This window comes from Canis lupus, chromosome 13 (assembly GCF_048164855.1).
Source record: "Canis lupus baileyi chromosome 13, mCanLup2.hap1, whole genome shotgun sequence".
In the NCBI taxonomy this organism is placed as follows: domain Eukaryota; kingdom Metazoa; phylum Chordata; class Mammalia; order Carnivora; family Canidae; genus Canis; species Canis lupus.
Window position 1 is genome coordinate 65452391 of NC_132850.1, and position 26319 is coordinate 65478709.

At 46.7% G+C, this 26319-nt stretch overlaps 2 long non-coding RNA genes across 3 annotated transcripts; one reads left to right on the forward strand and one right to left on the reverse strand.

Annotated features, from left to right (window-relative positions):
* On the forward strand, positions 1–26319 carry LOC140602278 (uncharacterized). Of its 2 annotated transcripts, XR_012005252.1 has the most exons (5): positions 1–61; positions 21546–21803; positions 22444–22592; positions 22681–22822; positions 23888–26319. It is a non-coding gene; the product is annotated as an uncharacterized lncRNA (long non-coding RNA). The 2 variants fall into 2 exon arrangements; XR_012005253.1 differs by lacking the exon at positions 22444–22592.
* LOC140602277 (uncharacterized) lies at positions 5161–8342 on the reverse strand. The gene is made up of 5 exons (XR_012005251.1): positions 8101–8342; positions 6846–7009; positions 6069–6565; positions 5838–5964; positions 5161–5292 (listed from the first exon to the last, which is right to left on the reverse strand). It is a non-coding gene; the product is annotated as an uncharacterized lncRNA (long non-coding RNA).

Sequence of the window (26319 nt, forward strand, 5' to 3'; positions counted from 1 at the left end):
CCCCTCCCCCACCTCCAGGGAGGGAAGAGGAGCGACAGGTTGAAACAATCACCAGTGGGCAGTGAGTTATATCTATTATACCTATGTAATGAAGCTTCCACAAACCCCAAAAGAACAGAGTTCAGATAGCTTTCGGGTTTGGTGAACACAAAGAGATTTGAGGCGTGTCTCACTTGAAAAGGGCATGGAAGCCCTGAACTCCCTTCCCTACACTTTGCCTGGCGCATCTTTTCCATCTGACTGTTCCTGAATTATAATCTTTTATAATAAGCTGGGGACCTAGTAAAAATAAAATGTTTTCTGGGTTCTGTGAGCCAATCTAACAAATTAATCCAATGCTAGGAGGGGGACACTGGAACCTATAGGGGTGCATCAGAAGCACAAGTAAACAGCCCAGGTCTGTGATTGGTACCTGAGGTGAAGGGGAGTCTTATGGGACCGAATCCTTCAACTGTAGAATCTGATGCTATATGTGGGTAGATAGTATCAGAATGGAATTGAATTGATGGACCTGCAGCTGGCATTGGAGAATTGCCTGGTGGTAGGGGGAAAAAATATTGGAACTGAGTGTCAGACTCTTGGATACAAAAGAGAGACCTAGATCACACTGGCTTGCCGAAATATAGAATTTATCGACTCAAAGGATGGGATAATCCACAAGGAGGAGTAGCAGGATCTGAGTACTGAAATGAAGAAGTAGACAGGACTTGTTCTCTATTTCTTTCTTTCTTTTTTTTTTTTAATTTGATCTCTTGGGTTGAAGTATAATTTTTTTTAAATACTTTTTAAAAATGACTCTTGGGTGAGTATAAAATAAACCATGAGTTAAAAATTTTATTTAAATTGCTAATGAGAGAAACATAAAGATATTAAAACTGGCCCAAACATCATTTGAGAAGCTAGACATTTAAAGGCAATTCAATAGAGGCGTACTAAAATAAGATTGCTGGAGGGACACATAAGCTGGTTAATAGCCAACAAGGCAATGAACTGAAATGTTTAGGATGATCTGTTCCGCTGGACAGACATCATTTGCATCTCTACCAGACAAATATCTACAGGTTAGCACAGGACTCACTACTTCTGGATCTTTAATCAATTAAAAAGAGTGAGTCAGACTAAATTCATTTCCCTAGATAGGCTTTGGGAGGCCTTGACCCCTGAAAGGACGTGTTCCCTAACCTTTGGCCTTACCTCCACGTTTTCAGAATTCTTCACAACACTGAGCTCTCCTTCCTCTGTGTTTCTTTCTTTCTCAGGCAGGCTTTTTGCCATGTATCACTCTCTGGCAGTTCCAGGCTTCCATTTTCCTCATCATTTGCAATCTCAGAATGTCTCTTTTCCAAAAATTCCATAAAAGTCCTGTACTTTCATTTCATGGCCTGGCCTTGGTTATGCGCCAGTCCATAACATAATCACCACAGCCAAAAGGATGGAATATATCAATTAGCCTTTTCTGGGACTCATGCCCACCCCCTGGAGCTGGGAAGGGGATCAATTGTATTCAAACTACTAAGACTAAGAGTGAGGTATGGATGGTTTCCGGAAGAAAAATTAGATTCTCTTACTGGAAGAAGGGCATGTGCACGTTGTGCAGTCGAAAGCAGCATTTGTGCTCTAGGTTTATGCTCAATCAGGCCCTCTAGCCTCCGCAAAGTCCTTCAGAGGCCAGTGGGCACCCTCGGAGCTGTCTCATGACGGTTTCAGAACTACTGTGCTCATGCCAGGACCCACCGAGTGCTGGGGCCATTTGCTGGGCAGTGCCAGGATGGTCTACGTGGTACACCGATTGCTCCGTGTCTGTGGGCATCCCACCCTCTCCGTGCTGCTGTGCTTCCTCCAGCCGCCAATGCAACAACAATCGAGAGGCTGAGATTCTGCTTCAGGTATGGATGTTGAAAATGCCCACGTTCCCTTGGTGACACAGTTTGCTGGAAGGTCACGAAACACTGTATTTTGACTCCATATTTTTTAGAGTTTTTTTTTTTTAGTGAAACCAGTCTTTCGCGTTTTAGTAATTTATTATTGCTTAATTATTTAGTCCTCATTGAACTTAGACATACACTTAGAAGACAGATAAGAATGGTGAACACTGTCACACTTTCAAAATAACCACTTTTCTGCCAACTGAGGCTCTGCTGCCAATCAGGCTTCTGGAGTCTAGCTTCGCCTTCCTTCGGAATGAGTTCTTCCAAGAAGCACCTGGGTCTTCCTGCACCAGCCAGCAGGCTGGCTGCCACGATAGTGTGCTGAGCATGCCCAGACGTGTCCCTGTATTCTTGGCCTCAAGCTGAGAGCCCAGCTTCCAGTAACAGTCATCGAATATCACAACAAAAAGAAGCTTACGTATTCAGATCGCTTATCATTTGGCAGATGTAGTAACCAAGGTTGGGAGAGGTACAGTAATTCGCCCAAGATCATCCAGCTTGTTAGTGACAGAACCAAGACAGGTCCCAGACCCCTGACTTCTTGACAAGTGCTCCTTCTGCTCAGGTTTCTGCCTCTTCTTACAGACAGTGATATACCGAAATTAGAATATTGGGTGGAGAAGATTACTTCCTGGTTTATAATCAAGGAACACTATACTCCATACATTAAAAAAAATGTCAGCAGAATTTAATTCACAACTATCCTTTACACGTAGGATGTCTGTTAATCCTAGAGGATGATTTGCTGATTAAAAAACATTCCATAAAAGAAGAAAATATTTGCTCTCATTCCCCCCCCCTTTTTTTTCATCTCTCAATTCCAATTACATTATGGGTTTTTCTAGTACTTGTCTTCAAATCTGAGATAAAGTTGGGCGGATCTGGAACAATCGCTTCCTTCATTATTAGTCCACACTAGTGGAAACCCTTGGTGAATTATGGGAGGGTTTGAATGGCTTTCCAAAAAGTAGCCAAAGAGAATGGGAGCCGTGAAGAGAGGCCCCCAAGCTTCCCCAGTTAGAGTAACAAGAGCTAGTAGGAGATGTCTAAGTGGGTGACACGGAAGGCATCCCCGGGGGGCTGGGCACCCCAATATCATGCAGATTAGTTTCTGAGTCCCTGGGAACAGCAGAAAGATGTCAGCAGCGGGCTTAGAAAGCTTGAGTGAACGAGGAGTGGAGGGTGCCGTGGGCTGAGGGCCTCAGCTGTAGATGCTAGAAGGGCCGTGATGGAGACTCGAGACCAGCAGGATGGGCTGCGCCTCAGTGGAGGCTGCAGAACGCCCGTGAAGGCTCTTCCTGACCCAACCCGGCCAGGCTCCTCTGAGCCCTCTCCAACTTCGCCTCAGCTGTGGTCCTGCCCAGCTCCTGTTCACAAAGACCGTGATGAGTCACCACCACCCCGACCCAGGGCATCTGATCAAGCTCCTTATTCCTTATTTTGATGTGTGCATCCTTGGCCTCCTTTTAGCAAGAATCCTGTTGGGTCAGTGTCGTAAGTATCCCCCCATCCTCGGTGTGTCCTCTTAGTGATTTTCCCCCTCACCCTGTTCCTTGCCTAAAAATCCCCACTTGTCCTTAACTGCATTAGAACTTGAGCCCCATCTCCCTTCCCTATTGCAAGCCCCTATTTTAATAGTTGAATAAAATCTCCCTTAACATTTTAGCAAGTGTCAGAGTAAGTTTTTCTGTAATGGGTTAGACGAGAGCACACAGACTCAAAGCTCGGCTCCTGCCCCCCCACTGGTCCTGGGACGCTGCATAAGCTTCCCCCAGGCCGGGATGCCACCTGGGAGTAAGGGAGGGAGTAAGAATCCCTGAGCTCGAGAGAGACAACCAAAAAAACCTGAATAATAAACCACAAGAACCAGGTTTTCTTGAAATGACACCATTAGGTATTTCCGTATGCAGTGGAAATTAGGGTTGGTAAGCCGCACTCAGGTATAGAAGAGTAAAGAAAACTGTGAGTTTTGGATATTGCAGCTGCTTTACTTCATCCGAGGACCATGTATTTCTGACAAATATCACTTCTGGGTTAATTGTTTTGATCCTGGAAAAATAAAATGTATCTTTTGCAGAGACTGAGTACTAGGTTTTAGCAGAGCTTTTTTTTTTTTTTCAGAGCTATTTGTTTTATCACATTAACCCCTGATGCTGCAAAAAGAGTCCAGGGGGTGGCTCAAACTTAGTTATTCCTGGAAGTCCTACATGGTGTGCATTCCTTGCTCAATGAAAAGTGAGGCATTTATAGCCTCGGGTGTGCTGCTTCACCACATAATTTTTTTTAATAAATTGATTTTTTATTGGTGTTCAATTTGCCAACATATAGCATAACACCCAGTGCTCATCCCATCAAGTGCCCCCCTCAGTGCCCGTCACCCAGTCACTGCCATCCCCCGCCCTCCTCCCCTTCCCCCACCCCTAGTTCGTTTCCCAGAGTTAGGAGTCTCTCATGGTCTGTCTCCCTCTCTGATATTTCCCACACATTTCTTCTCCCTTCCCTTATATTCCCTTTCACTATTATTTATATTCCCCAAATGAATGAGAACATTCAATGTTTGTCCTTCTCCGATTTTCATCACATAATTTGCATGCACTTAATCAGTACCTTATTTTTCATTCTTCAAAATCTCCAATCCGAATGAATACCCGTGCTTAGGAGCTCTCCAGCTAATACTTAGGAGGTCTCTCGCTCTTAGCCTAGCTCTGCAACATCTAGCAAGCCAGTGCTCAGCAGGCAGTACATGGCAGGGTGACAAGTTGCCAAATCCAGAGAGACTTCTCCTCCCAGCACTGAGCACTTTACAGATCATTTCGCTTTTATGGGTTTTTTTTTTTTCCCTAAAGATTTTATTTATTTATTTATTTATTTATTTATTTATTTATTTATTTGAAAGATAGAGAGAGAGGGAGCATGTGAGAGCAAGCAGAGGGAGGAGAAGAGAGGGGAGGAAGGGGGACTAGCAGACTCTGGGCTGAGGGGCTGAGCCGGAGCTGGAAGGAGGGCTCGATCTCACGGCCCTGAGATCGTGACCTGAGCCAAAACCAAGAGTCAGATGCTTAACTGATTGAGCCACCCAGGCGCCGCTGCTGTTTTTCTTGTTTCTAATAGAAGAGAGGGAAGGGGAAAATAGTAATGTACTTTGTTCCGTCAGGTTTAGTTTAGACTACGGTAGCACCTCAAAAAATTAAGGCGTGAAATGATGTATAATAAACATATATTTATTACCATCCTTTGCAAATTGTGGGATGCTAGCTCTCTGCTAACCTACCCTAATTCTGGGACATTCTGTATGCAGTTTGTCAGTGTATATTTATAGTCAGAAGAGCTTTTTCTTTGGAAACAGGCCCCTTTGTGCTGGAATCTGAAAGAAAAAAATGAGAGTTTAATTTGGGTGTATTTAAAAATAATCTGCTGAATCAACACATTCAGAACAATGTGTTACCAACCATTCTTTTCTTTGCTTTATTCTCTACACGCAGTCACGTAACCCAGGGAAAATCTAAGGCCGGGGTTTTGCCCTCCACTTGAGATGAAAACTCAAAAACAATCCCCTTACTCTGGTGTGAGATTGAACTAAATACCCATAAAATCCCTTCCAAATCTGAGACTCACTCAAATAATTTAGGCTTCTACATTCCACTGGGCATCAATTGTTTGAATGATTCATTTGATAATGTTTTAAGGTGTATACATCATCCATCACCCAAGGTCAAAGTCACCATCTCACTTGTAGTTTCCTTGAGCTGAATGAACTAGATTTCCCGTAATTCATCTACCATGAGGCTTGGAGATGGTGTTGGAATTCTATCAATCATCAGACTATCATTATCCTTCTAGACCATTCTCTTTCACCCTTCAAACAAAACCCTTCCCTCTCTTGAATCTCCTCCACTCAGACTTTATCACCTTTTTTGGTGTCATTCAAATCTGCTCACTCCTGGTTTTTCTTGGCGGTCGCAGTCTTTCCATGTTGTCCCCCCAAATCCTCATCATGGGTGACTTCAGGGCTGATTTAATTTCACACCAGAAATATCTAAGAGGAGAGAAGCAGCTGTAAAACAAAACAAAACAAAACAAAAACCCCACAAAAATCCCAACTATCCAGACGGGCACAAAGCAGCACCCACGCTTCCAGACCTGGATTTGGCCCAAAGACAGGCCGGATGGCTCTCTCTGCTGCGAGCGAAGACGAAGTTCTACGAGTCCCTGCGGCGAGAGTGTATGAAGCAGCAGCTCTTCATACAACGTTTGATGGAAAGCCGGTTGGAAAATCTCGAGTTCCGCTCTCCTGTGACACCTTGCATGCCACCAAGCTCTGACGCCGTACAGGAGGCCGCTCAGAGGAAGCTTGGAGAAAAACCTTGGGGGTACACCTCACAAACTTTTCGCTCTTAATGAGGTGGGATATATTTTGGGGTCTGTGTACCTGCACCGATGGCTCCAATAAGTCGCAACTACTATGAAGATCGGAAACCTCCGGTCGATGAGCTCAAGGCTGGCAGATCTGAAAACCTGGGCCCAGGCGTGGAGGCTTCTCTCTGGGCAGGCTGGGGGTCTTGCCGACCAACCACCCAAAGGACCCGGCTTTGGGGTGCAAGCAGGTCTCTAATGTCCGTTCCGCTGCAAATATGTCACTGGACAAATAAAATATGAGTCTCCTAGTGAAGAAAGGAAGATTCTGGCCTCTGACATCGTGACCGGCGGCCTCATCCCGGTCATCAGCTCCTCCCCCCACCACCCCCATAATGACTTCATTTTCTTCCCTTTCCCGATCTTAGTGACGATTGCATCCACTGCAGGGAATAGAAAATCCAGCCAGCGGTTTAGTTAAATAAACAGGTGCTTATTGTTCTCAGGAGGTACAGGGCGGCCACGACCCAGTCTCACAGACCCCGTGTCCTGTAGGGAACTTACTGTCTGGCGGTCCTGGGGGCGAGGGGCCCACGGTCGGTGTCCGCGGGGCTGGTTGCCTCGGAGGGGAGCGAGGAAGACTCTGCTCCACGCCCGGGCCCTGGCTTTCGGGAGCTGCGACTGGGTCTCCGGGTCTGTCCCCTCGTGACCTCCACGCCGATGCTGGCCTGCGCACAGGAGCCATGGGCAGGTGGCAAGGCTTTGCTTAGAAGACAACCCTTGGGTACTTGTTACCTACGTCTTCCCTTCAGGGAAGCTTTAATTTTTTTTTTTTTTTTAAGATGTTGTGTATTTATTCCTGAGAGACACAGAGAGAGGCAGAGATTAGATTAGACAATCTAATTAGTCGATTATAGATTCAGGACCTTCCTTTATCCTTGTTTTTATTTTTATTTATTTTTTATTTTATTTATTTATTTTTTTTATGATAGTAACACACACACAGAGAGAGAGAGAGAGAGGCAGAGACACAGGCAGAGGGAGAAGCAGGCTCCATGCACCGGGAGCCTGATGTGGGATTCGATCCCGGGTCTCCAGGATCGCGCCCTGGGCCAAAGGCAGGTGCTAAACCGCTGTGCCACCCAGGGATCCCCCTGTTTTTATTTTTAACCCTCCTTTTTGCTGGTATGGAGGGCTTATTACTCAACAGAGGTCACTACCCTTATCCTCACATTTTCAATGTTTTGTGATGAAAGCACCGGTATCAATCGAAAGTCCCTTTAATTTCCTGAGCATATTTTAGATTAAAGCCTCATTTAATGTTTCATGATGCGGGACGACGTGAAGCACCCCCGTGTCTCTTTCCCTTCCAGGGACCTTTTGCTCCGGTGGCCGCAGCACATCAAGGGCACCTCGGGCTGCACGTGCAAGGCTTCTGCAAGCACCAAGCACCCCTAAAACAGCTCCATCACATCTTTGCACGTTCCACGCACAATAGGGTGTGAGGTGGCCTCTCCTCGGAAACAGGAGAAGGGGGGGCCCGGGGGCTCAGCGGTGGAGCGTCTGCCCTTGGTCCAGGCTGTGACCCCGGGTCCTGGGATCGAGTCCTGCATTGGGCTCCCCGCATGGGGCCTGCCTCTCCCCCTGCCCGGGCCTCTGCCTCTCTCTGTGTCTCTCGTGAAGTAAAAAAAATAAAAAGAAAATAAAATAACAGGAAAAGAAAAGCAAGGAAGCCTTCGCCGAGGTCAGCAGACCCGAGTGCCCCCCGTCCGCTTGGAGAGGCCCTCCTGGCAGCGTCCCCACCTCGTGGTTGACCCACCTTGCTCAGCTCCCGGGGGACACCCACTTGTCTCCGGGGGACTCTGTGTCGCTGTGGCTGCCGAACGAGCACATGCGAGGGCTTTGTCGCCGGCCAGATCCTCCCCAGACCAGGTTCGCCCCGCAGAGGCCGTGGAACAGTTTGGGGGGCCCTAAAGCAGAGCCGACGGTCAGCCCTGGACCCGAGGTCACTGCAGGCGCCCAGGGGGACGTGGCCGAGGGGACCGGGGTGGCCCGGCCAGGCCTGGCCCGGTCGCCCTGCCTTGCGCTGACACCTGGTGGCCAGGAGCGTGGCCGGCGCCCCACAGGCCGGGTTGCATCGAGGCTGCTCCTGCCCAGGACAGGCCACAGATGACCCGTTCTCCTCTGTCGCACAGTCGGTGCCGGCCTGCACCTGACGGCGCTTAGCAGAGTCTTTAAAAATACTCGAAGAGCTTTGACCTGTCATTACTTTTAAAAATGTATCTCCAAGAAACCCGCGGAGAGATTTAATGCATGAGCTTGTTCCTCAAAGTGTGATTTATAATAGTGAGTTTGGAATTAACCCAAAAGTTCAAGAATGAGCATTGCTAAACTTAGAATATTCCATTACTCACAGTCAGGGGAAGATTGAATGACCTGGGAAAGTGACTCTGATACGCCACGAAGAGCACAAAGCCAATTAAAAAACAAGTAAAACTTGCTAACCCTGGTTTTAGTTTTCTGTGTATTTCTTCCTTGCAAAAGCATGAACATATGGTATTTTGGGAGGCAGAAAGAAGACAACATCCTGGATATTTCCTCCACGGCGACCTACGAGGCAGAGTATCGGTACCAACTTTTTTCAAAGTAACAGCCCGTGAAGCTCTCTCTCCTGCAAACGTGCCCAGCAGACACGCTCCTGTAGGAGGCTGGTGCAAACGCTCCCCACAGTCCCTTCGCCGTGCTGGCGTCAGGAATAATCCAGGGAGCTGCAGCACGCAGCTGCCACTACGTTTGCTAATAGGTCCTGTGGCTGAGACAAAAAACGCGTTACTTCTTGCATGACCCCAACGACTCATTTGTTCTAAGGCTTATACTCTGCTTCCAAGACCTGTTGGTGGGGGTGTGGAGAAGGTGCAACGGAAATTATCGCGCAGTGTGTGCAGTAACCAGACACAGCCCATTTCTTAAAGTGTTTTTAAGGCAGAGATTTGAGATTTTCCTTTGTACCCTGAACGGGCCTAAATAGATTGATCTGCTCGCTTAGCCCATAAAGAGATGGCTAAAGGGGTCTCATGGTTTTCCTTAAATGGGGCTCAGGGCAGCCGCCCTGGGTCCGGGGAGCGGCTGCGGAGCTACGGGAACCTGCCCAGTCTTCCTCTGGTGGGACTGCACACCTCACACTTGTTTGCAGAACACACTTGGACGCGATTTCCGCATACAATGGTTAGCTTGTCACTTTTGTCTACCCTGAGGGTACCAGGTGGCAACTCCAGGAGGAGGAAACTCCTTTTCAGAGCTCCCTGCTGGCTCAATCAACACTTCACAGTTGGTCCACCGAGATGGTTAACCTCTTTTTCCATTCAGCCATTTGGTCAACAAAACTTTGATGACTACTACGGGACTAGCTGACGATTTTCACACTTGGAGGTATTAACACCATTGCCGTAGATTGACAAACAGGAACGCAGTTAATCCTCCAGCTGTAGCTGGAAATGTACCTCCTTATGGGTCTTTTATGGCAGAAATTCTGCTGAATTCCGGGTTGGGGCAGAGCCATCGATGCTGCTTAGTCATTTTCAAAGACATAGAAGTGCAATCTACGGGAATGCATTAATGTGCACAAATTGACTGATTCATCTCACTATTAGCTTTTACCAGACTTTCAAGATGAGTGTGCACAGCAGACTATGGTCAAAGGTATAGTAAAAAATTTTGGAGTCAGGGAATGCGGTGGTGAAGGACAAGCAAAAATTTTTACTTTTTGTTCATGTGGACACCTGAGGGATGGCTACAGAGAGAAGTCTGGTCTGGCCTGGGTCCTAATCCCCTTGTGGACTAGCACGGAGCACATCCAGGCCTGGGGTCATGCAGTCCTACAGTGCAATATACTGAACAAGGTCCTTAGGGGTGTCTTTATAGCTGGGGTCTGGCCATCAGTCAAAATGTTTAGAGTGTCTGATGGGTGAAGTAAGAAAAAACAAATTCAAGAAGTTTAAAGGTTGGGACACCTGGGGGTTCAGTTGGTTAAACGTCTAACTCTCGGTTTCAGCTTAGGTCATGATCTCAGGATCCTGAGATCGAGCCCCATGTCAGGCTCCACACTCAGGGGGGTATGGGTTTGAGATTCTCTCCCTCTCCCTCCCCCTCTCCACCCTGTTCCTACCCCTAGAGCTCTTTTTCTCTCTCAAATAAATAAATAAAAATATTTTTAAAAGGTCAAAGGTAAAACCCCCAAATTAGAGAGAACCAAAAGTGTGAGGCAATTCAATGTAATGAGAAGCAAGGTTAGAAATAAAGTAGCTTGAAGCCAGTTGGATAAGTGCATGGGCTTGGGGGGTATTATTTAAGTTGAAATAAAGATGTGGAAGATGAACCAACCCCAGGATTCAAATTCTTTCTCCTCTTCTCACTGTAGGGCACAAATTCTTTCTCTTTTTCCCACTAAAGGAACCTCACTGAGGCTTACTTTCCTTTTGTATATCATGCTGATGATAGTTATCTCTATCTTGTGGGACAACGGTGAGGATTAAATGATCATAAAGTCATAAATCATTTACACTCGCATCTTTACGGACGGTTCTCCATAATCCGGGCTGTTATTACTGAAATGAGGAAAGTCCTGGGTTGTGACCACAAAGAGAGCTTGCAGAAGGGGGGATACTACAGCAGCACACGTGCGTTTTGGAACCAGACAGGTTTCGGACAAGTCACTCAACCCTTCTCCTCCTTAGTGAAACAGAGGCAATGCTGACCTCTTTGGCTTGCTGTGCAAGGGAAGTTCAGCCAAGCCTGTAAACTTAGGTGCTGCTGCCTGTTGCAAGGTGACTCCTTGCTAACTCAGGGCCTGTGGCCCGATTTCATTGGCCATTAGCTGTAGTGTGGATGGGCGTAAGCACCAAGGGTTACGTCAGCATCAGCACTTCACACCTGTGGCACAGACCAACACTTGTGCTCATCTATGGCTTGGAAAACTTGATTTTCAGAGTGCCGCGTGACAATAAGCCAGAGCCACACAGATGGATCAGACACTGAAGACGGCCGAGGGTAAGATAGCCTCTCACTACTGGGCCCCTTTCCTACTGCTCCACCTCGATGCGGTCTTCACATTCCCATGGGCTGCATAAGGATAACGGCAACGCCATACTCTCAGGGTCACACTTAGCGAGGCCTTTCAGAAGTGCTAGTAGTTTATTTCAAATTCCAGAAAAAGGGTGATTCTTATTTAAAAAAAAATGACTGGTGGAGACGTACGACGTCTTCTTTTTGATGAGTGCTATTTTTCATTTCTATTTATGTTTGGAAGTTCATGGCTTCAAAGGACTGGATTCACTGGAAAGAAATCATATGCAAATATGATGAACAGTTTGCTGGAGACATAAGTCTTTGTGGTGAATTAAGGGAAAGATGTTATGTCAGACATTAAATTCTAGAACTCTTGCCTCTGTGGAAGATGCACAGAACTCCACTTTCATGTTTCGAAGAAAATAGAAAATTATAAAGGGTGTGCCATTATTATACCAACCCTGGTTGAGGAAATTCCCTTCATCCTTTGGACATTTTCAAATATCCAGCTTGCATACCTTTTGTGGTCTTTGATGGTTTACCTAAGCCATTGGCTTGGATATCGTCAGTGTCATGACAACCTTAAAAATAAATCATTGATCTCCAGTCCACGTGTCATAGTTTAATGGTTTAGAATTGTTTTCTGTAAAGACGTCAAAAAAATACTTTTAAAGAAAATATCTTGTTCCACTAAAACCTCTTAAACAATGTAAATTAAAGTCCTCATGGGGGCTTTGTAATGTGTCAACCTGATTAAGTGGAACTCCATTTCCCAGAATTTGCTTTTCTTCACGTCTCTGTTTAGGGGGCACGGAGGCCCCAGCGACTGTCTTGTAGCTCACGGTGTTGATGCTGACCCAAGGACTCATCCTGAGTGGGGGCCCTGGGGCCTGGACTGTCCCATGGCCCCTCCCTCCTCAGATGACTTCCTAGACTCTGGGCTGGGAGACGTGTGTGGACTTGTGACCAAGGGCTCTGGTTTCCGTAGGACACCTTTGCACAAAGGTTGGACGTAGAAGGGTCTCAGTCAGAACAGGCTGTGCTGTGGACTCCAGCCCGTTCTTGCTCTTCCCCTCCTTACATCCACCCTCCGTTCCGACCGCCCGGTTCAAGTCTCATAACAAATCCATGTTGTATGTGTGGGGCATTTGCATATATATCAGGAGAATATGCATTTTTATATAATTATATATGGAGAATATATCTATTTTTTCCTAGTAATCTGTTACTCTGATTGAACCCTGAGTCAGTCCTCCCTGAGCCTCTAACGTGCCATGACCTAGATTGTTTTCTGTGCACATAACTAACGTCACAGGCCCCGCATAGCATGTATCTCACTATGGCACTAAGCATGTGCCACGTGCTTCCATATAAATTAGGAAAAAAATGGACGCTCAGCCGTCCCTCTTCAAGCGTCCTCTCATTGACATCAAGCTATGATGTCACATTACAGAAAAAAATCACATTACCAAAAATCTAAATTATGTAAGGCATGGTAGTATTGTGGGGAAACAAGGAATTATAAGAAATATTCTCTCCTTTCTAGTTTATGATGTAGTTAGGAGGATAGGCATGTATGTGTAAAGACCTAACTCATAATAAAGGACTTAAATTGCAGCTCAAAAAATTGATGGGATATCGCAAGATAGTATATAAGAAATTGCCATGAGGGCAGAAGATTTGGAGAAGTTGTCTTTAACTGGTGTTGAGTGGGGGCTGGCCAAGAGGGTGAGACACAGTAGGGTGAGGAGCTTCTCTTACTTCATCTTCATCTGCCACTCCTCTCCCCCGACCTAACCAAGAGGCACTGGTTGAAAGAGAAATGTGTTCAGGCACCCGGCTGGGGGGGGGGGGGGCTCAGTGGCTGAGCATCTGCCTTTGGGTCAGGTCATGACCCCAGGATCCCGAGATCAAGTCCCACATCGGGCTCCCGGCATGGAGCCTGCTTCTCCCTCTGCCTGTGTCTCTGCCTCTCTCATGAATAAATAAATAGAATCTTTTTTAAAAAAAGAAAGAGAAGTACATCAACTATTTCCCCCTTTTCTATTATTATGTTTTTAACAAACCAAGTTTCTCCTTTTAGATCATGTCTCACCACTGCTCCGTATCCCTCCATAGCCTCCTCTCACGTCCTGGGTCTTTTCTCAACTGTTGAAACCCCAAAGAGCACAAGTGTTGAAACCACTTTTACTTACGTTCCCCAAGAGGATATCAATCTGCTTGCTTTCTTCTAATTGTATTTTCTCCTTCACAATTATTTTTAAACCCACTATTTGTGCCAAACATATGTATATGTATAAAGTATGTATTTTTATGCAAAAATATGTGTATGTAAATTTTGATCTAATTATTTCTGGAGGGTATCCGTGACAATATTTTTGTAAGTCCCCGGGTGACTTTTGCGCGCAGGCAGGATTGAGAACACTGTCCTCAGGATGCTTCGAGAAAGGTGGCCCGGACTATAGTTGGCTGTCTACGACCTCTTACCTTTTTTCCCCAGTTAGATTATTACCTTGTCAAGGGAGGGATCCAAGTCTTGCACATCTTTGTGATCAATGTCTGTACTTCAGGAAAGGGAGCTTCTTGACTAGCCCAGATCTACAATCTATCACCCATGATTCCAACATCTCAAAGCTCTGAAAATCGAAACATATTTCTTAACTAGTTTGGGAACTAAATCTGGTCTCAACTAAGATATGGACTATTTATCCCACTTTGTTTGGATATCTCTTTATCCAACTGTGGGGTGTTAATGTGTTTGATTATGAGGTGCTGCCCCATACTTTCCTGGGGGTGTTACGTAATCTAATCACACACACACACACACACACACACACACACACACACACACTGGGTCTCCAAAAAACATTCTGAATTCTGAAATACATCTGATCCCAGGGTTTCAAAGAAGATATTGTGGAGCAGTATTTACTGACGTTCTACCTAGGGATTTAAGAAAGCTGAGATCTTGGGAGATAGGGTAAAATTTAGAACTTAGGCCAGTGGTTCTCAGAATTAACAGACTTACTTGTTTACTTGTGCAGCATTTAAAAAAATATTTTATTTATTTATTTGACAGAGAGAGAGAGGGAAAGAGAAAGAGAGAGAGAGACCGCAAGCAGGGGGAGCGGCACAGGGGGAGGAGAAGCAGATCTCTGCCCAGCGGGGAGCCAGGCTCCATCCCAGGGCCCTGGGATCAGGACCTGAGCCGAGGGCAGCTGCTTAACTGACTGAGCCACCCGGGCGCCCCTTGTCCAGCTTCTAAAACCTGACAGTGCCCTGGACCCACCTCCAGAGATTCTGATTCAATTGCTCTGCCGTTGGGCCCGGGCTTCAGATCTTTTGTAAACTTTCCAGATCGTTCTGTTGTGTAGCCAGAATTGAGATCCAGTGAGAGACGAGGGATTCTCAGCTGGGAGCTTGCACACCCCTTCCCTCAATCGGAGGGACTTCTCAAATGGCATGCAGTTCCCTGCAGATATGCCTCCGCCGCTTCACCCTGCCAACACGGGCCACGGCACCCACAAGCAGGGCGTTGAGGTCCTTAGTTGTATCTGTCAGGGAAAAAACTGAGAACCACTAATTGGAACATCAAGATAGTGGTGGGGAAGCTGCAGACACTGAGGCTGGCTTGGGTGAAGGGACAAAGATCTGAAGGCGGAAAGGACAGAACAGAAGGCAGTTTGGATCGACTGCAGGATACAGCTGGGGGATTATTGAGGTCTTCCAGAGTAGGACCTTGCGTGCTTACCGTAACTGCCATTAGAATATCTAGGTACCTTAAACTGGCCTTTGCGGTCTTCTCTGCTTAAATGTTTTCATTCATCTGCTTTCTGGCAGTAAACAGAGTCCAATTTTCAGAATTCATTTCGTGATGTTTTCTGTTTCCATGGTGGTCTCTCTGCAAGCATCTCCGTTACCAGGTGCAGGATCCTGATGAAATGCTGTGAGAATTCACCGCGGATGAGAATGAATTATGTGCTGGAGGGGGCGGGGGTGCCCGTGCTGTGATACAAGTGTGCCGCACGCCAAGGAACACAAGAAGTTATCGTGCATAAGGTTTTACACGGCATGTCTGGCTGCCTTCCACCTTGGAGAATCTGGGCTTCATGGGTGGAACGTCATTCCTGTGAGCTATACTGGACACCCGCCCTGTTTTAATTCATGATGGCATGTCAGAGCCATAAATCATGAGCTCTAAAAACCGGCCTGAATCACGACAAATGAATTGGGTTATGTAATGTGATTATTCACGCAGTCAAGCTGTGTGCATCTTCTGATGGGCTGCAAGAAAAGAAAAGCTGCAAAGATTTTTACTTCTTTTTTGGGAATCGTAAAACAATGAATGAATGCTTGTAAAAGCTGACAAAAGGGCTTGGCTCAGAGTAAATGCACAAACATGTTAATTGTTGTTGCAGTTCCTGGTGTCGCTGTTGCCATTTACAGAGGAGTCCGGGAGGTTGGCGGCCTGGGCCATAGCCCTTGAGGCCTGGGAGATTTGACAAAGTGCCCTTCTAAAGCAGGACAACTCCCTCCCCGCAGATGTCGCATTTCTTTGCTCCAGTTGGCCGTGGCATCCCCGGCAATTTTCAAACTGGGACCAACCACAGGATCAGGCCTAGCTCAGACAGGGATGCCGGTGTCTTCAAACTTGAGTAGCCTGGTGTTGGAGATTTGAGAAGAATGAATCTGTAAGAGGCACTTCACTATGGAGGGAAGGGCCCAGGGTCAGGAGATAAAAGAACCAAGTTCTTGTTTGGGTTCCGGTGCAGACGAGAGCTGGAGGCAGGAGCAGGCTGCGTCAGAGCCCGGGGCCATTTCCTTACGGCAAAGGGAAAAATCAACTAGACGACTGCCATCACCCAACCATCTCTAGAGCTCTTCAGGGGTGGGCTCAAGGAAAGCCAAGATCAAACTTCAATGGTAGATGTGGAGGGCTTGGGACCCGAAGGCCCGCCCCAGGGCTTGGCCAGCTGAGGCCAGCTGTAGCCGGAAGTACAAGTTGGGACTGTCACCTGTCCTTGTATGAACCAAGAGCTAGGAAAGTCTTATTTTTGTTTTGCTTTGCATTGTTTTATGGCTTTAAATGGTTATATTTTACATTCTTATAGAAGCACCTACATTATATCCTCAATTTGCCTCTTGGTTGCAAGGCCTGAAATATGAGTATCTGGCCCAGTAAATTTTTCTAACTCCTGCATTATTCACACCCTGTGTAAGAAGTTAAAATAGAAATACTTGCAATGACCGTTAGGTCGAAAGAGAGGTTCCACTCCACTCCTCTCTTCAGGATGAACGACTGTCTTATATTCTCCAGTGAGTTAAGTTAATTATTCTCTTTGCTTTTTTAAAGTAGTGCTTTAAAAAGCATTAGATTTTTATTTTATCAGAAAAAAATAGCAATCATTCTTATATGTAGTTATCAACCATTCTGAGTCATATGCTTTCTGTTCGAACCTTTAGATTGGCCATGGTCTCAAACTTTTAATTTCTTGTTTGGTTGTCTAAAGAGATTTTTTTTTCATTATTTATACAGTACCTCTCTCTCTTTTTTTTTTTTTTTTTGGAAAAAAGCCAATACAATCCTTTCTGCCGTGTTGCCTTCTGGGCTGGACATGAGCATCACACTTTCTATAATGATGAAGGAGAAGTTGAGAGTGTGGTGCTCTCAGTGGCCCTGTCTCCAGCCTGGGGGTGAGGCCACTCTATAGGTGTGTAGAGGATGACACAGACCCAGAGAAAACCCAGGACGAATGAGCAGCAAAGCAGGAGAGACCAGCTGGCTTACCGGGCCCCGCTGGACACTACCGTCCTCTCCATTTACAGGCTCCCCGATTTCCCTCTTTCATCCAGCTGGGCTCACCATAAGTCTGTCGCTTGTGGCCAGAGTTGTTCTTGCCTGGGAAGACCATTTATTTTTCTCATAATGGGAACCATAGAGCCTCAAAATGTGAGCATATTTGGAAATAGGGTCTTTGCAAATGTGATTACTTAAGGATCTCGAGAAGAAATCATCCTGGATTTAGGGCGGGCTCTAAATGTCCTTCTGAGATGTCCTTTCCTTCGAGGACAGATAGACACGGAAGAGAAGGAGACCTCATGACGATGGAGGAAGAGATTGGACTGATGCTGCCACAAGCCGACGGCCTCCAGAAGCCGCCAGAAGCTGGAAGGAGCAAGGAGGGATCTGCCCTTAGAGCCTCTGGAGGCTCTGCTGACGCTGTGATGTCAGACTTCTGGCCTCCTGAACTGAGAGAATACATTTCTGTTGTTGCAAGCCACCCAGTTTTTGTCATTTTACATTGACCATCCTTAGAAATTAGTGCAGCCTTTTTGTATCTGGTCAGAGAGAATGAAAGCATCTCTTGCTTTCCTCAACCCGCAGTGCAGGCCAGGCCCTGCCTCTGTGTCACGCGGCCGTCACACTGGCCTGCAGCGGCAAGCTCTCATCTCCCTCCTTTCCACCAGGCCGTGTCTTCTCTAGGCTGGGGAGCGTCATCTTTCCTGAGATCCGCGCACCCTGAGAGCCCAGTGCCTGGTCCTCCTCGCCTGGTGTCTGGTAAAGATGTGTTGCAGGAGCGAGCGAGCGAACCAGTGGACACGGCGGTCACTGTGCTGAGCATCAAGGAGAGGCAGACGCATGTGGGACTCTGGCGGCTGAAAAGCCGGGGTAGGGGGTAGGAAGGGCAAACTGGAGGCCGATGTCCTCTAGCAGAGTTCGTGAAAACTGGCCTCAGTGCGACTACAAGAGAGGCCGAGGGCACTCGGTTCCCAAAGCTCTCCGTGCCCGCCCCCCCCCCAGCCTCTACTGCACACCTGCTTTGCAACCAGCCTGGCTCTGCCACTTGGGAAGCCGTAGGACTCCCCCAGTCAGCTTCCTCAATGGGACCTGGTTTTCGGGGCTCTTATGTGGGTCAAGTGAGATCACGAGTGCCAAGCACCAAGCAGGTGCTCAAAACTGTTAGCTGGTGATCGCTAGCGGTATTCCAGGCCTTTCTCTCCGGGCACCAGTGCTCGCTTCCACGCAATAGTCTGCTGTCACCTTGAACATGACACTTGTGGACGCCAACATTACCCCCTCCCCAAACTGGCCTGGCTCGCTCTTTATCTGAGGGGTCATCTTCTCTCAGCCAGCCTTGCTTGACACCTGAAAGCCGTGCTTAACCTCCTGCCATGCGGCTACACCAGCACACGCCGTGGCAAGTCGTTGCTTCTGTCCTTTCCTTCTAGTTCCTGACATCCTGATTCAAAGCACAGGGTCACCAGCAACTCACGCAGGACTCAGTGTCTGCACTGCTTAAGGTGGCTTTAAATCATGGTTAAAAGTGTGTGTGTGTGTGTGTGTGGATACAGGTCCAAATCTGTGAACGTACCAGACATGAATAATGCTGCTTCTTGTGTAGCATGTTCCTGGAAATCCTCAATATTTGCCGTAAGATTTCAATTTTCTTTTGTTCTAAAGGCAAAGTCTATTTTAATGTAAAGTTCATGTGTTATTTTACAGGCGTGAATATGTGAGAACCATGTCACATGTGTCTCTTGCCTCCCATAGAGCAAATAGTTGTGCTGGGAGTATTCTAGGAAGTTCTCCGTGATTCTAAGGTGTCACCTCTATGTGTCTTGACCTGCAGTCCCACCTCCAACTCACCAGTAAGTCCTGCCAGTCCAACCTACAGATGCGTCACGTGGAGTCACATCTGTCCTCCCCACCGCTACCTGTGGTGCCATCCCCGTCACACCTGGCCCAGACCATTGGAACCACCTCTCACTGGTACCCTCCCCATCCATGTCTCCTCTAATTCTACTCTTTGCACAGCTTCCAGCAGGACCTTTGAACAGCACAAGCCTCACAATCCTCCCCATCCCACTTAGAGGACATTTCTGACGTGAACTCCCCACAGAGTCTACTGTAATTTCTCTGTGACCGTGGGCTGAAGCATCCTTCCTGCCATGTGTTCTGCTCTAGCTCTTTCAACTTTTCGTATTCCACAAACCTTCAAGCTCAGTTCTGTCGCTGAATCACTCACGTCTCGGTTGCAGTAAAGTTGTGCAAATCCCTCCACCTCCCCAAATCCCAGGGGCTTAAAATAAAGATTTTTTTTTCCTTGCTCATGGCCTGGTGGGTTGGGTGGGCAGCCCTGTTGCAGGCTCCAGGTCAGGTTCATGAGTCTCTCGTCCTGAGAGCCGTGGCCACCCAGAGCTGGCCATCCACCCACCGATGACAGATGGCAAGAACACTAGAGACCAAGCCAAACCATACAAGGACATGCACAACCTCTGGACAGAAGTGACTCTATTACAACCACTCCCATGCCATTGGCCCCAAAGCAAAATGCACGCCCTAGCCTACAGTTGGTTGAGGGGAGTAAACCGCCTAGAGTGGAACCACAGCAAGGATGGGGAGGAAGGAAAGTCGTAACAAGTGATACTCTCTGGCTGTTGGCCTCAGGGACCCTGCTGCTGCTAGTACTTCTGCTGGGCTGCTTTTTGAGCAGAGCCATTTCTTCACTTTATCTAGGTCTTTGTTCAAAGAACACTTCCTTGACATCCCCTGAGATAGAGTCCCAGAAACCCAGTCGTTCTCTAATACTGACCCTGGTTCGTTTTTCTTCATCCCTCTCATCTCCCCCTGGAGTGATGCACTACGTCTATGCGTCGATCTTATCTCTGACGTACCTAAACTCTGCAGCCAGGGGCCTGGCCGATCTCTGGATCTGTGCCCCCAGCATGTCCAGTAATGCATAATAAGTATTGATTAGATTACTCGAGTTAAACAATTTTAATGCTTGCTTTTCTTGGAAAGAAGATTAATTCAATGGGTGAAATTACAATCTGAATTTATCATGCCCGGGAAATCACATAATTTTTTTATTTACGTTTAAAGCTTTGTGCGTGTATGTGTGTGCATGCATAGGTATGTTTTCTGCTTTTATCGAGTTTATTTTAATGCATTTAGATTTCCATGCAGACTTAGATATCCTAGTTTTGGATATGCTTAATTAATAGAAAATTTGCAATTCTGTAAGTCCTAAAGATATTTTACAGTGTTTGTCCTCCAAATTAGTCTTTTCTTCTGATTTCCTCATCTTCCTCAGGTGAGACTTACATTCTTTGAGACTCAGGACTCTAGAATTACTTTTGACATTTAATTTTCTCCTCATTTAATGAATGCCTGGGCATGTAGACTCGCCATCTCTCACACACCGTTCCTTCCTTTTCTATTTGTATTTCTGTCTCTGGGTTTCAGACTTCTCTCCGACCCTGAACAGCAGGATCTCAACTGATTTTCCTTATCTCTACCTGTTGTATATATTATGTGCTGGAACTCTCATCCTAGGGGAAAGTTCTGATTATATGACTTCTGTATTTAAAAACATTCAGTTCCTTCTAGTTGCAGGCCATATTAAGAAAAAAGAGAGAGAGAACTATGTAGAGAATGTAGGTATGCTGCTACCTCAATATATGTCATTCTTCCTCCCCCCCCAAAAAAAATTAGAGAATTATTTGCTTTAGATTAAAACCAAAATCAGTGGTCAACTCTTCAAAAAAGTTTTAAAAATTGTTGTTTGTCCGAAATTCAAATTTAACAGTGTATCCTGTATTTTTAGTTGTCGAATCTGGCAACACTACCTTGAAGGAAGAGCAAGACACCTTTTAAGAATTCTTCTAAAACAGAGGCACCTGGGTGACTCAGTGGTTGGGCATCTGCCTTCGGTTCAGGGCATGATCCCAAGTCCTGGAATCGAGTCCCACATCAGGCTCTCCGTAAGGAGCCTACTTCTCCTTCTGCCTGTGTCTCTGGGTCTCTTATGAATAAATAAATAAATAATCTTTTTTTAAAAAAAGAATTATTTTAAAACAAAATAAAAAACAAAGAAATAGACAAACAAAAAGCATACAAACCTATCCTAAAATTCTCACCTCAGGGGACCATGATTATTTATATCAGAATTATCCATCATGGCCTTAATATTTATCCCACTGCATTAGACACATAACAAATTTTTGTTAATGTACATCCGAGTAACTAACACATTGTGGAAATGCTGGTGGTGGCATTGTCAGCATGACCTTTGCATTGTATGATCAATTCAGGTTTAGTAATGCCCCTTAAGAACTCAAAGTTGCCCTATAATAAGTAAAATAGGTAAAAATGGTCTTATGCCACCATACAGTGTCTTTCTTATCAAATCCTTCTAGGACCATGGAACTGGAACATTCACATCCATTGTTCCCATTGTGCACATGGCAGAGACCCACGGACTCAGAGGGGATCGTAGGTGTCTGGCTTAGCTTGGCCCTCAGAGGCAAGCACATTGCCTCATGGATCATGCAACAGGTACTCGAAGCGTGAAGTGTGTTCTCTGAAAGGACAGCAGAGGCAACAACAACAGAGCCTTACATTTATATGCTGCTGACAAACACGAGCTCATTTGATCCTCATAAAATGTGTGTGAGGTAGGTATTACTTCCTTTTCTGTAGCAGAGGGAATTGAATTCAAATTGGGAGAAACATAGTTAAAAAGTCACTGGACTAAAAGCCTGTATTATTTTGTAAGGCAAAGCAATTAAGTGACGAACACCAATTTCCTTGAAGCTGACGTAACCTGCCCCGTTTATAATAATGCCAGTGATGCAGCTTCACGGCCTAGATGGACGATGTCCAGCTTTTTAATTTGCCAATGAAGAGTAACTGAGAAAATTATGCTGACCTAGTTTTTAGCAGCATGGACATTGAAATACAACTAATGGTTTTGGGGGTGCTTTACTACTTGTCTAATTTTTTGAGCACCCATTTTTTGAGTGCTTCTGTGTATGGACACTGCCAGGTGTTTTATGACAAGTTATCAGAGTAAGTCGGAAAGGTAGGTCTCCTCATCCTACTCCATTAAATGCTCACTACTTTAGCCAGTATGCTCTCTGTTTCATCAGCTTCATGGAAATAATGGGTCAAATCTCTTGTATTTTCCAACGTAATCACTGTAGCACCCAAGTATCGGGAAGGCCCCTTTTGATCCTTTGACCCTGCATCCCCATGGCCCTTCTCTTCTTCCCTGCTATCCTTTATTTGGTTTAAAGGTCTGTCTGTTTTTCATAGGCCAGGCGAGAGAGAAAATTGCCAAGCCTTATTGATGCACAAGCACCAGTGTTTCTGTTCCAATCCCATGGTGCCTACATCGTTGAACTCTGGTCCTGGATGATCCCACGTGCAGACACCACTTTGTGGCCAAGCTCTTATTGCCCCAGGTCTATAAAAAGCCTGAGGTCTTGCCTATGCTTGGTTTACAAGCTCTGTTCACACTTACATAGTCGGCCACTGTTGCTCATGTTACAGAACCATGTCAAGGCGGCTAGACAGCTGATTTGTAGACGTCTCCAGACCCAACCACGTATTGTGCTGGAATCCACCTCTCCTGTAAAGCCTATGGCCTTATGCTCATCGTGGATCACCAGCCTGGACTTCCCTCTCCTTCCTGGTGAGTTGTCCTCACCTCTCGTTGGGTCTCCATCTGCCAGTAGACCTTGGTCAGAGATACCCTGTACTACCTGACGGATTTTCCTAACTCAGATCCTTGGGGAGTGGGGTTGTTCATTCATTCACGTATTCATTTATCCACGGAACAAATATTTATCATGTGCTTACTATGTGTCAGGCACTGTTCTTAGCAATAAACAGAATAAAGTCTGTCTTCATTGACATATTTTGAGCACAAGTGGGAAATAAATAAAAATTGAATACAAAGGATCTCAGATTGTCATCGTGCTATGGAGAATAATAAAGCAAGTGTTGGAGGAAGAGATGGGGGCTGGTGGTAGTGCTGTTTTAAACAGAAGGGTCAGTGCTCATTGAGGAGATGTTTTATGAAATGCTTACAGGGATGGAGGGAGTTGGGAATATAGCTATCCCAGGCCGAGGGAGCAGAAAGAGCAGGAGCCCTGTGGTGTGAGTGTGCTCTCTGTGATCTGGGAGGAGCAAGGAGGCCGGTGGTTGGAGCAGAGCTGGTTGAGGAGAAGTAGAGATGAGAATAAAGAGGTGGTGGGAGGGGAGGGGGGCCAGGTAGCAGGGCTGCACAAGAATTTTAAGGATTTTGGATTTGACTCGGTGAATTGGGAAGCAACTGGAGGGATATGAGCATGGAAGGACTATAAGCTGACTTAGTGTCACCAGGGCCACATGGATTCTGGTGGGGAAATGGACGAGAAGAGAAGGTAAACGATTAAAAGAAAGAGTAGCCTTCCTGGTAAACCCCATGGATTGAATACGTGCGGGTATCTTGAATCTCCTGAAATAGCACTAAAATGATGCATCTAAGTAAAGCAATTAGAAACTCAAGAGAGAGAGAGCGAGAGACCATTTCAGCGGCCACGATGCCTGCACCATGTCTCTAGCTGTCGCCCCACTGTCGTCCCGCTGTCATCTCTCCCTAAAGCAGGTGGAGCCCTGCTACCAGCCCTCTCCTTTGCAATGAGCCACACGGTATTTCTGCTTTCGTCAACTTATATTTTGAGAAAGGGTAGGAATACTTTTTTTTTTTTTCAAGCAAATATAGATCCGATCTTGCAACTTAGCGTCTTACCGAGGAGGCTGATGACCAGGAAGCCTGCTCACTGCAGAGAACCCCGGAGGGCTCAGAGCCGGAAGAGCCAGTTACTTCAGAAGGTTATGGAAGGAGAAGGTCGCAGAGGAGGCACCACCTGGGAGACTGTATAGGGGAAGGTGGATCCCCGCGCCCCTTGCTTCACCCTAAAGGAAAGCCTGGTTTTGCTCTCTGGAAGCCCTGAGAGACGGGGGACATGCACGTGAGGAGAGCAGGGTGGGAGCTGGGGGTGAACTAGGCGTCCACACGCTGCACCCACAGCCCCGTCCCCCCTCCCGACAGCTGCAGCCGGGGCCCCTGGGCCGGAGGTGCACAGGGTCCCTGACTGTGGGAACCTCCCCGAAAGCCCATGGGCCACCCTCGCACCTATGCTGACGTGATTCGGGGTCTGACAGACGCTTCCGGAGCAGCCGGTCTTCCCGTGTGGATGTTGGGGAGGAAAAGTGAGTCCGTGTGGCCCGGGGTTGGGGGGGCCCGAGCCCCTCGCGCACGCGGCAGGCCGCGGTGTCCCACTCACCCTCTGGGCCCTGCCCGCCCAGCCTGCCCTCCTCCTCCAAGTTCCTGCTTTGTTCCAGTTTCCTCAAGACCCCGAACCTCTCGCTTTGAGTCCATGCTCACCGACGTGCTTGCAGAGTCACCTGGGTTTCTAACCAAGCCTTCTTTTCCTTTTTAGGAAAGATCCTTTGTAATTAAATCCTTAGAACTTGGAACAGGTCAGAAGACCTGACCAGGCTGGGGTAGCGTGGGGCGGAAGTGAGGACTCTGAGTGGAGTGGGCAAGAGGAGCAAGAGACGTGGTTTCAGGAACGCCAGCGTGAGCTCTGACGGGACATCCGTGCACATGGTGTGTGCTAATGAGTATACATGTGCAAGCTCTTCCAGGTGTGTGCGTGGCCCTCCGTGCCAGCGTGGCTCATGCCTTGCCTGCTGATCCAGAACTTGGCTCATGAGCTGGATCTCTACGTTGGTGCATGTGTACGCTAGCACGTGGATATGATCTGAGTGGTACCTCCTTCGATGTGTCCTACTTGTGCAGTGCACAACTGGAACTATGTACTGGAAGAGGTGGCTGGTTTTTTAACATATCCCAGTAGGAGTGTGAACAAGCGAGCTTTGGGTATACTAAGTTCGGTACTTAGAAGATCATACGTTAGAAAGGAAAACTTGCCTAACATGTCTCTTCAGTGGCAGCAGATCATGGGTGGGTCTGGCGGCTTCTAAAAAGCATGTGGGGCTCTTCTGTCTCTACGTGTATATCTTTGCGGTGTATATTTTCCCAATTGTGTTTACAGGTTTTCAGAACTGGACGATCCCAGACACACTTACCCAGGAACAGCCCATACTTCATACTTTAAGTCACAGCAATCGGAGAAGGCCCGTCACCTCTAACAAAGAGCATGGCTGATACCCTGGCACCATGGCACCTTGCCCAGCCTCCCCGGCTGAGATAACTCAGTCGAGGGCGTTACTGCTCAGCGCATTTCCCTCGGGGCCACTCACGGGGGCCACACCTCTCAGGTGTAGTCGGTTGCCTTCCAAACTGTCACACTGGAACCGTAAATAGTTAATGACATACGCCATCCCATATGCTAGTCAAGTCAGTGTGACTTTAATTATTTCTCCTGGGATGAGCTCAAGGGTTCAGAGATTCTCAGAAATTGTGGAATAAGACTGTGACTTAATATGCAGCCAGACAGGGCGTGATGGATCCCCAGTAGGTTTAGCAGCTGTGGCCCGTCCACGGCGGAGCAGGGCTGTACGCAGATGTCTCCATGGTGACCTCCATAACTCAGAGGGTGTGGGGACTTAGGGGTTCCCAGGAGAACCCTGCGGTTTCTCTCCTAAGGCCCCTGTAACCTGGCTCTCACAGGCTTTCAAATATAAGTGGCACCAGTTAAGACTTCTAAAAACCTGGTTCTCTGGTGTGCACACGCCGAGGTTTTGTGAACTTTAGGGAGGAGCTTCGGTACACGAGTGCACGTACGTGCACGTGTTATGAAAATGTGAGGGGAGCTTTGCAATGTTTGCTTTAATGTCTCACAAGGCATAACATGACCCATGTGTTCCATCTTATCTACATTTCCTAGGGTTGTAACTGTTTCTGTGGTATCCAGTTCATTTCCAAAAGTTCAAATTTTTTTTCTTTTTCTGCTTTATTACTTTCTTGTAATAATAGTCTTGTCTTTAATGTCTCAATTTTATTAATAACTGATTCATTTAATAAGAATTATCCAACACTCCATGTATAGAATCATGCTTTATGGCTAGACCTCATTTATGAAAAAATGATATGGAAGGAGAATTAATTTTGATTGAAGGTATGATATTTAGTCCTTGTGCAGTTTCTCATTTAAAATCTGTACCTTAAAAAATTGA